Consider the following 12,511-nt stretch of genomic DNA (forward strand, 5'->3'; position numbering starts at 1 on the left):
GCGTGTGGATAGCCATCTTTATCGTTATAGCATATTTTATTCAACCGAAAAAGTAATCCACCTTTCGTCGGCCATCGCAGAGTAAAAAGAAGAGTGTACCAAGCATGACAAGAACCATTATGAGAAAACGGGAGAGGAATGAGTGGTGTTCCTCCCTTCTTCTGGTGTCCGGGCAACATTCCACATACCCAACAATTGGACGTATTGGTCATGTTATGAGTATGATGCAAAATTTTAATAAAACTGTTATTCAAATAAGTCTGCCTATGCCTTTCTTCGTGAAAAGGCAGAGTGAAATGAAAATGTTCAGACGGACTTGGAGTGGTGGGCAGTAAATGTTCTCGTACAGGAAACAACAGTTCTATAGTCCAAGCTAATACTGCGATCACCACTATGGTCAAGACAAACAAAACAACACCAAGAATTCTCCTCTTTCGTGTCGAAGGAGATGCCATAGTTCATAAAACAATACTCTTCAAAAACAACACTAAGCGGGAAAAATAAAAACGATGGTTCTGAACCGAGGCTGCCGTTGATTTGTTCTCCGGGATTCAAGACGGGTGTCGCTACACTGGGCAGAACTGATCCCCCCCCCCCTTGATATTCCCGGCTTCCGTTTCACAAACCTCAGAGCGGTCACCAACCAGTTTCAAAAAGAGCACAAAAGAAATCTTATTTCCTGGGGCGTAGATTATATTTCACTTTATCAGAAACAACGTGGTCCGGGAAGGCTCCCTCCAATTCATCAGGCGTGACAGCTGGGCTCTTTTCTGTATCCAAAATTTTTCTGTAGTCGGATAGCACCGCAGGGCTCACCAGATCCGGAGAGACACGTCGGCAGTGCGTTGAATGAATCCACCGCTTCTTGTTGGTGACTCTCACAGCAGTTCGCGTAGCCAGCAGCACTTGCTCAGGGCCATGCCATCTCGGTTCCAAACTGCTGGATCGCTCAAATATTTTGACCATCACGTGGTCCCCAGGACGGAGATCGTGAGCCTCACCAGCGGAGTTATCAGGGAGCGCCTCTCGAACCTGTTGATGAATAGAAAGCAAATCATTTGTTAATCGTGCCAGATAATCGTTCATCATTATACAAGGCATATCATGTATCAAACGAGGTTTTGGAACTCCCCAGATATTCATAGGCCTTCCAAACACTACTTCATAGGGTGTGAGGCCAGACCGAGAATGGGGCACTGATCGAATGGACAGCAATGCCAGAGGCAAAAGCGTCCGGCCATTTCAGAGATGTCGATGCCACTATCTTTGCTAGCTTCAGCTTCAGAGTTGCATTATATCTCTCCACTAAACCTGCTGATTGCGGATGAAAGACAGCATGGAATCGTTGTTTGATTCCCAATCCTTTCAGGACATATTCCACTACTTTTCCAATGAAATGAGGGCCATTATCACTCCACATAAGTTTACAAACACCATAGCGCGGGAAGTACTCCTTGAGTAGCACCTTAGCTGTTGTCAATGCTGTATTGTCTTTCGTAGGGTAAGCCTCAATCCATTTGCTGAAGGCACACACCACTACTAGGACATACTTGAGATTATTACAGCGCTCCAGCTGGATGTAATCCATTTGTAGTACTTCGAATGGTGCAGTAGGTGGAACAAACCCACCTTTAGGAGTATGAGTCCCTTGTCCAGGATTGTGCTGCAAACATATCAGACAGGTCTGCACTACTCTCTTAGCCGTGCTAGCAATGTCAGCATTTTCCCAAACTCGTGTAAGCAATTTAGTAATTGCGAGAGCTCCAATGTGTGCCAGTCCATGTGTCATTTGCACCATTGTTTGTAAATAGGCCATGGGTAGTTTCCATCTCTCCATATCTTTACTACGCCAGCAACCCTCATCATCCAATACTCCCTCGGTGGCCCATTTCACAAGTTCTGCCTCTGATGCTGACTTCTGTATATCGAGTATTTCTTCTCTAGCATCATGCCACCGCTCAGCTTGTGACTTTACCACATACATGGGGAAATTATTTTGCAGCATAGCGGTCTCTCTCGCAATGCGATCTGCAAAAGCGTTGCCCTGTCCTATTTTGTCCGTCACCTTTTTATGTGCACTGCACTTGACTATTGCAACTTTCTTTGGGCATAACAGTGCATTCAGGAGATCGCGTACCAATTCTCCATGCATGATGTGTACTCCGTGTGAAGTCAGGAATCCTCGTTCCTTCCAAAGTAGGCCAAAATCATGCACTACTCCAAAAGCGTAACGACTATCCGTGTAAATGTTCACACACAGTCCAGCACTTAACTCACATGCCTTCGTTAAGGCTATCAACTCAGCCGCTTGAGCCGATTTTTGGGGTATCCGTGCTGCTTCTACCACAGTCTTAAGTGTCGTGATCGCATAAGCTGCGGAAGTCGTACCATCTGGTAACCTCACGCACGATCCATCAACCCACAGTTCCCCATCTACATCTGGAAATGGCGTATCCTGTAAGTCGATACGACCCTTTGTCTGCTCCTCAGTCAGAAAAACACAATCATGTTGTTCTTCCTTCTGGGTCTCAACAACAGGATCCGGCAGTAAAGTAGCAGGATTTAGTGTCGCACATCGCTTTAGTGTGATGTGCGGCGCCAACAATGTTAACTCATATCCTGTCAAACGGGCACTGGTTAGATGCTGCGTTCTTGTTTGATTCAGTAACGCATCTACCGCATGGGGAACTAGCACCAACAATTTGTGTGACAAAACTATTCCCTCACTTTGTCGTATCGCAACTGCTGTTGCTGCAACGGCTCGAAAACATCCGGGCAATCCTCGAGCCACAGGGTCGAGTACCGCCGAGAAGTATGCACAAGGCCTCTGTTTGTCTCCGTGTGTCTGCACTAACATTGACAATGCGCACCCATCCTTCTCGTGTACATATAATGTAAAGATCTTCGTGTAATCAGGTGTACCCAACACTGGTGCAGAACAAAGAGCTTGTCTCAATTGCTCAAAAGCATTCTGACATTCATCCGTCCATTCAATGCGAATCGGTGTATCTTTAGACAATAATGCCAACAAAGGTTTAACGACATGTGAAAAACCCAGTATCCATTGCCTACAAAAAGACGTCAAACCTATAAAGGCGCGAACATCCTTCTGTTTGCGAGGGACTGGAGTATCTAGGATTGCTTGAATTCGATCTGGTGTCAATGCACGGCCCTCCTTAGACAAAAGATGACCGAGGTAGGTCACCTTTGGTCTACAATATTGTAGCTTTTTCTTCGAAACTTTATGATTATGTTTGGCCAGGAAGGAAAGCAAAGAAAAGGTACTCTTCTCACATTGTTCTGGCGTGTCTGCAGCTAGTAAAATATCGTCTACATATTGAATGAGAACCACTCCCTCTTGTAAGTCAAAAGAATCAAGCTGTCTTTTTAATGCCTGACTATAAATGCTAGGACTTTCAGTATAGCCTTGAGGAATTCGACAGAATCTGTACGATTTATTATTTAATGTAAAGCCGAATAGATATCGACTGTCAGGATGTACAGGGATCGAAAAGAAGGCATTCTTCAAATCGATGACTGTAAAAGTAGTTGCCGTCGATGGGACCAACGTAAGCAACGTGGTGATGTCAGACACCACCGGGTACTGAGGCACTACTATCTTGTTTATTTCCCTCAAATCAATAATGAAACGGTAAACCTTGGCATCTGTATCTCTTTTAAGAATCGGTAAAATGGGGCTATTGCAAACATTGTAGGGGACTTCCTCAACTACTCCTGCCAAAATCAAATCGTTCACAATGTTCATCAAAGCAAGTTCTCCTTCTCTGGAAATCTTATATTGTGGGACACGTGGTAGAGACACTCCCTCCTTTACAGTAATACGTACTGGAGGGATTAGCATCTGCCCTACATCCGTATCGGAAGTGGCCCACAACGTTTTCGGTAAGGAGGCCAGAACTTCAGATTCATGGACAAAACACACTCGCTCTAATTCCGGGTAATTCTCATTCAACACAACTCGCACTCCTTCTGGGGCACAGCGAATAGTAGCTCGAAAGTGTTTTAACATATCGAGTCCAATAATATTATCTGGTGTATTTGGAGACAACAAAAAGGGACATGGGGCAGCAAATTTATCAACATGAAATGCAACTGGTTGAGACAATGGGCTAGAAGTAGGTGTTCCATCGAACCCTATTGCTGTAATTACCTCGCCAGACAGGGGAGCCCTTGGAACCAAGTGTTTGGACAAAGCGCTACGAGTAGCTCCTGTATCGACCAGAAATTGATCAGTGGAACCCAGAACATGTGCTTCTATGTATGGACCCCTTTGATCAACTGGTACCTCAACCGATTCCACACCCCATCCTACGCAATCCTATGCGTAATGCTCATCCTGTAGTTCAGCAGGACCACCCTCATTTATCCGATATTGATTGCGATTATCAAACGTATTATAATCTGACTGACCACGACCCCTTGCTCCATATCCTCCACGATCATTCGTGCCAGAACCTCCTCTTGACCCGCCATAATAATTCCTAGACCTTCCACTTCCTCGTCCCCTCAAATTACGCTGCTCTCGAAACACCGGACAGTCTGCAATCCAATGCCCAAACTGTTTGCAGTATGCACATTGATTCACAGAAATGTCAGAACGAGGGGGAGGAGCATTACTATATGATCCTCGCCCTCCTCTACTGTTTCCTCTCGTAGCCTGAACCTGAGCTAACATTACCTTCGTTTTCAATTCCTTCGCCTTCTTTTCACTACTTTCTTTCGCCTCCAATTCCTGTCTTTCATAATATTGAGCCATAGTCAATAAAGAAGCAGGGGTTGCTGTGGTCCATGAACTTTCACTCGCTTTCAATCGTTTCGCAATCTCCGGTAGGAGATTAGCCACGTACTTATCAACGAATAAATGCCTGCCAGTATCTTCTGTCAATAATTGACCACTGTAATCATGGAACGCTTCCTCGAAGCGAGAGAAAAAATCAGAAACCGATTCATCCGCTTTCTGCTTACAAGAGGCTAATATAGTCCAATCAATCTTTTTAGCAGGAGCAAGAGTCTTTAGTTTTGTTAGTATGGCCCCTGGAAGGTCTAATATTAATTGACACGGCTTACATGCTGGTTCTCTATTTAAATCAGCCTGAACAAGATCTTTCCAAGTGGCCCCGAGAGTCGTGAGGTCATCAAACCTACGAATCGCTCTCCACATATCGGGGGGCAATATCAACCCGAAAAATAGATCAATATCAACTAACGTCATGATACATGAAGAAATTGCACTTTCAACATTTTCATAAAAAGCCGCAGGGTTTTTACGGGGATCAGGTAAAGCATTCTTAAGCGCCATGACATCTGCTCTATTCCAAGGCGTATAAACCCAATTATATACAAAATACCCTTTCGCGTCTTTGGATCCTTTATCATCATCTGTGCCATCCCCTTTATGAGGGACATATAAAGGCGCAGCTTCTCGCATAGGTCTAACATTAATCGCAGCGATCTTATCTGTTTCAAAGATAGGGCATTCTTTGGATATCCCCGTCACTCCGGACGTAGACGAATTCTTCGACTTTTCCAACTCCCGTAGCCGTGTCGTCTCATTACGCAGTTCAAGCAAACGCTTGAAGAAGTCGTCCGCATCTGAAAGAACAAAAAGACCTTTACGAAAATTCTCACGATTCTTGGATATCTCCTTTGGTTCTAACTCGAGAGAATATTTTCTATACCGCTCAACAACTTCATCTCCAAAATGATCTAAAAAATACAGTCGTTCCTTATCAGACCACTGTTCCATTTGTTTAGTAACATCAGAAACAGTAACAGTATTAAGATTTAGCTTTCGCGCAATTGAGCGCAATTCCGCAGCTCGTTCCGTATATAACCTGGTACGCTGTGTTCGATCACTATCCTCGTCCGAGTCCTCGTTCGGAGCCGTAGGTACGACGTACGGAGGCGGACAACGATCTAGTAAGGAAAAATCATCTATTTCATTAGTAAGGACCGGATAAAGAGGACGCCTGATAGGGAATTGACCATTAACCTGTAAATTTCGTTCTCGTCTCTCCCTCTCTTTCTTTTCCTGTAATTCCTTCTCCTGTAGCTGTAAAGCTTTGTCATGTGCAGCCTTCCGCTGCACTTTCTCCGCCAAGGCTTCCTCACGCTTCGCTCGTTCACGCACCTCTTTCTCCCACATACGCACACAATCAAACATATCTTGTCTAGACCTTCGCTGAAACAAACACTGCTCTACATACTGTACCTTTCGAAGGTCAAACGACCCATATAGTGGCCACTGTAATTCACGATCAGTTTTAGTATACTTATGCCATAATGTACTATACATTATTGGTGGAATACCGAATTTGACATACATTTCACGATTTGGAGTCCCCTCTGGGGGAGCCGGCTGTTTTGCACTTAATCGATAATTGGTACCATTTTCAGAACAGCACATCCTACGGAGTGTGCTAAAAACAGGCATGTTTCAAAAAGTACCACGAAAACGTGATACTACAAAAAAAAATGCCACCTAACACGGTGCACTGTTCAAATCAAATAAATCAGAGAAATATCCCTACATGCCTGCCTATGTGAGGTGCACTTCACATATTCAAATTCAAATTCAAAGATTCAAACGTTAGCTAACAAATTCAAATTCAAATTCAAAGTTTCAAAAAGCCACAGTAAGTGTCAGTAGACTACTTCACCACTCAAAAGCTTACCAAATATTTTCAAACGTCCAAAGTCCAACTGCCAAGTTCTGTGGTCAAATCAGCCAAAACGGCACATCACGACAATCCAAGATCAGAATCTCAGTCGAGGACCGGCGCCACCTGGAAGGTCAGATCGGAAGGAAGGGAAAACACACCGTGGGTGCCGGGACTCGGGTCACTCAATGGCAGCGATCGCGTCCATGGCGAGTTTCCTAACCTTCGTCACGACCTCTCCTTCGGGCATCCGAGTCGCCGATGAGTCCCTTCGTGGTCGCCAATTGTGGTGTTGGGTTCAAATCAGGCCTACATACTCTGCTAAACTCTCGAACACCTTAGTATAGAAGTTGGCACGGACACTGGAAAAGGTAAAAGACAAGTTTATTAAGACCCCATGGGGTGGTGATACATTCCCACAGCACCCTTCGGCAATGTAAGAAGTAGCACACCGAACATTGGTGCGCGACCTCTTTTATACAGTTTAATAGTAATAAAAAGATAGGCGGTTACAAGTTACACATTTTAGGTACATATAAGGTCATTTTTGGAACACAGCCAACGTGTGGGAGGAGCTTCAACAGCGCTGGTCAGTTAGTGTGAACATTCCTAAAGAGTGACCAATTGGTGCGTAATGCGCATGTGCGCTTGACCAGTACTAAAAATAGCCTGTTGCCGAGCAGACTAGTGACCATGGGTATCGAGAAAGGACGAAAGGGCACACTGACCACGAGGCAGCGTGTTCATATGAAACGGAATTCAGAGGGATTCAAAATGGCCCCCGTTCGTTTTGGTCAAGTTAACAGAAAAGACCGTGTAGCTGTGCTAAACGCTAACTCAGGAGCTGCCAAAACACGACACTATTTTTCATACGTGAGATGGTGCATTTCAGCCTCAAAGGCAGCAATTTCCTCGAATGGGACATTGCTATCACCAGGATCTAAAGCAGGTTTTAGTAGAGTTCGAGTCAGTCAGTCTTTTATTAACTATTATGACCAACATAATGTGATCCATATTACTTCTTTCTTGACAGAAATGATATTCAGGCACAGGTTTCCACTATAAAGTAGTGAGGACATTCCGTTGCTATGAACATCTTTTTAATGCCCAAAAGAATGATTGGGCATTTTACTTACCACGTAAATTGGTAAAATGATGCACTATGCCAGAATACTTTTTTTTTTTTTTTTGCTTCAGTCTCGGCAAGTCAGAGAAACTCTGCTGTGAAACACTGCCACTGCTGGTCATTCAGTATAATCTGCAGATGGAAAAGTCCACTGTTAGTACATTTAATATAAGCAATACAAAAAGTTTTGATTTATATAAAGGGTTACCAGATCTATACTATGGAGTCTGTTTTATTGTGAAAATCAACAGCTCAATAAAAAAATCAAATCTCAATTTGTGTTTATAACCTCCCATACTTCTCTGCATTCCCTTGACTCATTTGCTAAAACTCTCTAAACAATTGTAGCACGTACATTAGGACATAGATCTTTTTGCCAGCCAAGTGGCAGCGCACCATTCTCACTTCTTTAGTTTTAGGATATGGTACACCAGTAGCAATTAAGCCAGCTGATAAGTTGAGAGAGGAAGCGTTATGCTACAGTTAACGGGAATGATAGAAACTATGAATAGCATCATTTCCATCTTCTCTTTAGCCAAATCCTACCAGTTCAGCAAGAGTGAAGTTGAGACTCTTATGCTCAAACTTGCGTTCATACAAATATAGAAGTCTAAATAAAGTCCTAATTTCTTTCATCTTACCATCAACACTTTCAGTTGGGCATCCTGTCTACCCTGCAACTCATATCATTACCAAGATAAATGTATCCTACTCTTTGTTAGGCAACAGAGTGGCTCTCATGTCAGAAAGCATCTTGCTTTAGCTTTATGATGTCAGACTGCTAGGCAACAGAATGGCACCACATGTCAGACAACTTCTTGCTTTAGCTTTATGATGTCAGGCCCCCCTGGACCAATTGTCCTTGTGGAAGCTGACCACACAGGAGGATGAGATATCAGAAGTTATGCAGTAGGTTACTATCCGTATTCATGACTGCCAGCCACGTAGGAGGGGGAATGGTAAAGGAATCTGAAACAGTCAAAGCTCTGTGTCCTTTTTGAAAGTGGGATGGGGGTACAAAGACAGATTATCCTTAACAAAAATCCATCTTGAGTATCAGAGCCCAACATACAGAGTGCAGGAGAAGAGGTTAAATGAGCTTTCTACCGTGAGAATGTAACACTATTTTTCATACGTGAGATGGTGCATTTCAGCCTCAAAGGCAGCAATTTCCTCGAATGGGACATTGCTATCACCAGGATCTAAAGCAGGTTTTAGTAGAGTTCGAGTCAGTCAGTCTTTTATTAACTATTATGACCAACATAATGTGATCCATATTACTTCTTTCTTGACAGAAATGATATTCAGGCACAGGTTTCCACTATAAAGTAGTGAGGACATTCCGTTGCTATGAACATCTTTTTAATGCCCAAAAGAATGATTGGGCATTTTACTTACCACGTAAATTGGTAAAATGATGCACTATGCCAGAATACTTTTTTTTTTTTTTTGCTTCAGTCTCGGCAAGTCAGAGAAACTCTGCTGTGAAACACTGCCACTGCTGGTCATTCAGTATAATCTGCAGATGGAAAAGTCCACTGTTAGTACATTTAATATAAGCAATACAAAAAGTTTTGATTTATATAAAGGGTTACCAGATCTATACTATGGAGTCTGTTTTATTGTGAAAATCAACAGCTCAATAAAAAAATCAAATCTCAATTTGTGTTTATAACCTCCCATACTTCTCTGCATTCCCTTGACTCATTTGCTAAAACTCTCTAAACAATTGTAGCACGTACATTAGGACATAGATCTTTTTGCCAGCCAAGTGGCAGCGCACCATTCTCACTTCTTTAGTTTTAGGATATGGTACACCAGTAGCAATTAAGCCAGCTGATAAGTTGAGAGAGGAAGGGTTATGCTACAGTTAACGGGAATGATAGAAACTATGAATAGCATCATTTCCATCTTCTCTTTAGCCAAATCCTACCAGTTCAGCAAGAGTGAAGTTGAGACTCTTATGCTCAAACTTGCGTTCATACAAATATAGAAGTCTAAATAAAGTCCTAATTTCTTTCATCTTACCATCAACACTTTCAGTTGGGCATCCTGTCTACCCTGCAACTCATATCATTACCAAGATAAATGTATCCTACTCTTTGTTAGGCAACAGAGTGGCTCTCATGTCAGAAAGCATCTTGCTTTAGCTTTATGATGTCAGACTGCTAGGCAACAGAATGGCACCACATGTCAGACAACTTCTTGCTTTAGCTTTATGATGTCAGGCCCCCCTGGACCAATTGTCCTTGTTGAAGCTGACCACACAGGAGGATGAGATATCAGAAGTTATGCAGTAGGTTACTATCCGTATTCATGACTGCCGGCCACGTAGGAGGGGGAATGGTAAAGTAATCTGAAACAGTCAAAGCTCTGTGTCCTTTTTGAAAGTGGGATGGGGGTACAAAGACAGATTATCCTTAACAAAAATCCATCTTGAGTATCAGAGCCCAACATACAGAGTGCAGGAGAAGAGGTTAAATGAGCTTCCTACCGTGAGAATGTAACACTATTGTGGTGTTGGGTTCAAATCAGGCCTACATACTCTGCTAAACTCTCGAACACCTTAGTATAGAAGTTGGCACGGACACTGGAAAAGGTAAAAGACAAGTTTATTAAGACCCCATGGGGTGGTGATACATTCCCACAGCACCCTTCGGCAATGTAAGAAGTAGCACACCGAACATTGGTGCGCGACCTCTTTTATACAGTTTAATAGTAATAAAAAGATAGGCGGTTACAAGTTACACATTTTAGGTACATATAAGGTCATTTTTGGAACACAGCCAACGTGTGGGAGGAGCTTCAACAGCGCTGGTCAGTTAGTGTGAACATTCCTAAAGAGTGACCAATTGGTGCGTAATGCGCATGTGCGCTTGACCAGTACTAAAAATAGCCTGTTGCCGAGCAGACTAGTGACCATGGGTATCGAGAAAGGACGAAAGGGCACACTGACCACGAGGCAGCGTGTTCATATGAAACGGAATTCAGAGGGATTCAAAATGGCCCCCGTTCGTTTTGGTCAAGTTAACAGAAAAGACCGTGTAGCTGTGCTAAACGCTAACTCAGGAGCTGCCAAAACACGACAGACGGCCCTTTTAGCGTTTAGCAAAAGCTACCTCATAGTGGACATAGTCAGAATGTTCATCCTCAATGTTAATAGCCATTATTTTCAATACTTCATCATTGATCAGTTTCTCTTGCTTAACAATAGCTCGTTTGGACGGAATACAGGCTGTGATACATACAGAACATAATGTAGGGCCACATTGAATACATAGACAAAGAAAAAATAGTATTCCAATAAAAACACAGAGAATCGTTAATAATTTCCAACCCCAAGTACTAAGCAGGGTCCAGAACCAACCAGAAAAGGTCCATATTCCATTTTCTGGGTGGATCTCAGCAGCTATCTTATGTAATTTTGTAATTGAATCATATACAGAAGGTGAGTTATCTGGTACGTACACGCAACAACTACTTCCGATGACGCGGCATGCTCCACCCCTATCAGCTAGTATCACATCTAGAACCATTCGATTCTGGAGCGCTACAATTCTGGTAATTTGTAATTCCTCAGTAATATTCCCTAAAGCAGAGGCAGTTTCGTTAGCGACGGCTTCCACTACACGTGTAAGCCGCCTTATCTTCCTGCTATTCAGTGCAGCTCCTACAAATGAAAATAACCCCAAATTAAAATCTACATATTGTTGTAAAGTGGTATCAGTCTGGTCTATTTCATCAAGATCTAGTGCTCGTTTCACTCTATTCAATATGAAATCATGGTACAAAACATAATCATTGTGATACATGGGAGGAGCAATAAACACAGGTGGTAATACAAATGCTATATAACACGTTCCCAACCATCCCAATGGTAGACGATGGTATCCCTTATTTCCACAAACGAAATATGTGTTATGTGAAGCTACAAATGCAATTCCAGTCGGTGTATCAAAGGTAAGTGTAATATTACATTCACTGCGGCCTACAGGGATTGTACCTTTATTTCTAATACACAAATCTGCTTTTCTATCGATAACGGTTATTATATGCGAGTTCGTCACATTTATAAGTCTTTGATTCGTATATACACGAGGTGTAGAAACATTGTCCGGACGATATTCTTCCCATTCGAATTTAGTTCCTTCAGCGTGTGGATAGCCATCTTTATCGTTATAGCATATTTTATTCAACCGAAAAAGTAATCCACCTTTCGTCGGCCATCGCAGAGTAAAAAGAAGAGTGTACCAAGCATGACAAGAACCATTATGAGAAAACGGGAGAGGAATGAGTGGTGTTCCTCCCTTCTTCTGGTGTCCGGGCAACATTCCACATACCCAACAATTGGACGTATTGGTCATGTTATGAGTATGATGCAAAATTTTAATAAAACTGTTATTCAAATAAGTCTGCCTATGCCTTTCTTCGTGAAAAGGCAGAGTGAAATGAAAATGTTCAGACGGACTTGGAGTGGTGGGCAGTAAATGTTCTCGTACAGGAAACAACAGTTCTATAGTCCAAGCTAATACTGCGATCACCACTATGGTCAAGACAAACAAAACAACACCAAGAATTCTCCTCTTTCGTGTCGAAGGAGATGCCATAGTTCATAAAACAATACTCTTCAAAAACAACACTAAGCGGGAAAAATAAAAACGATGGTTCTGAACCGAGGCTGCCGTTGATTTGTTCTCCGGGATTC

Source organism: Lissotriton helveticus, chromosome 11 (genome assembly GCF_964261635.1).
Source record: "Lissotriton helveticus chromosome 11, aLisHel1.1, whole genome shotgun sequence".
Classification (NCBI taxonomy): domain Eukaryota; kingdom Metazoa; phylum Chordata; class Amphibia; order Caudata; family Salamandridae; genus Lissotriton; species Lissotriton helveticus.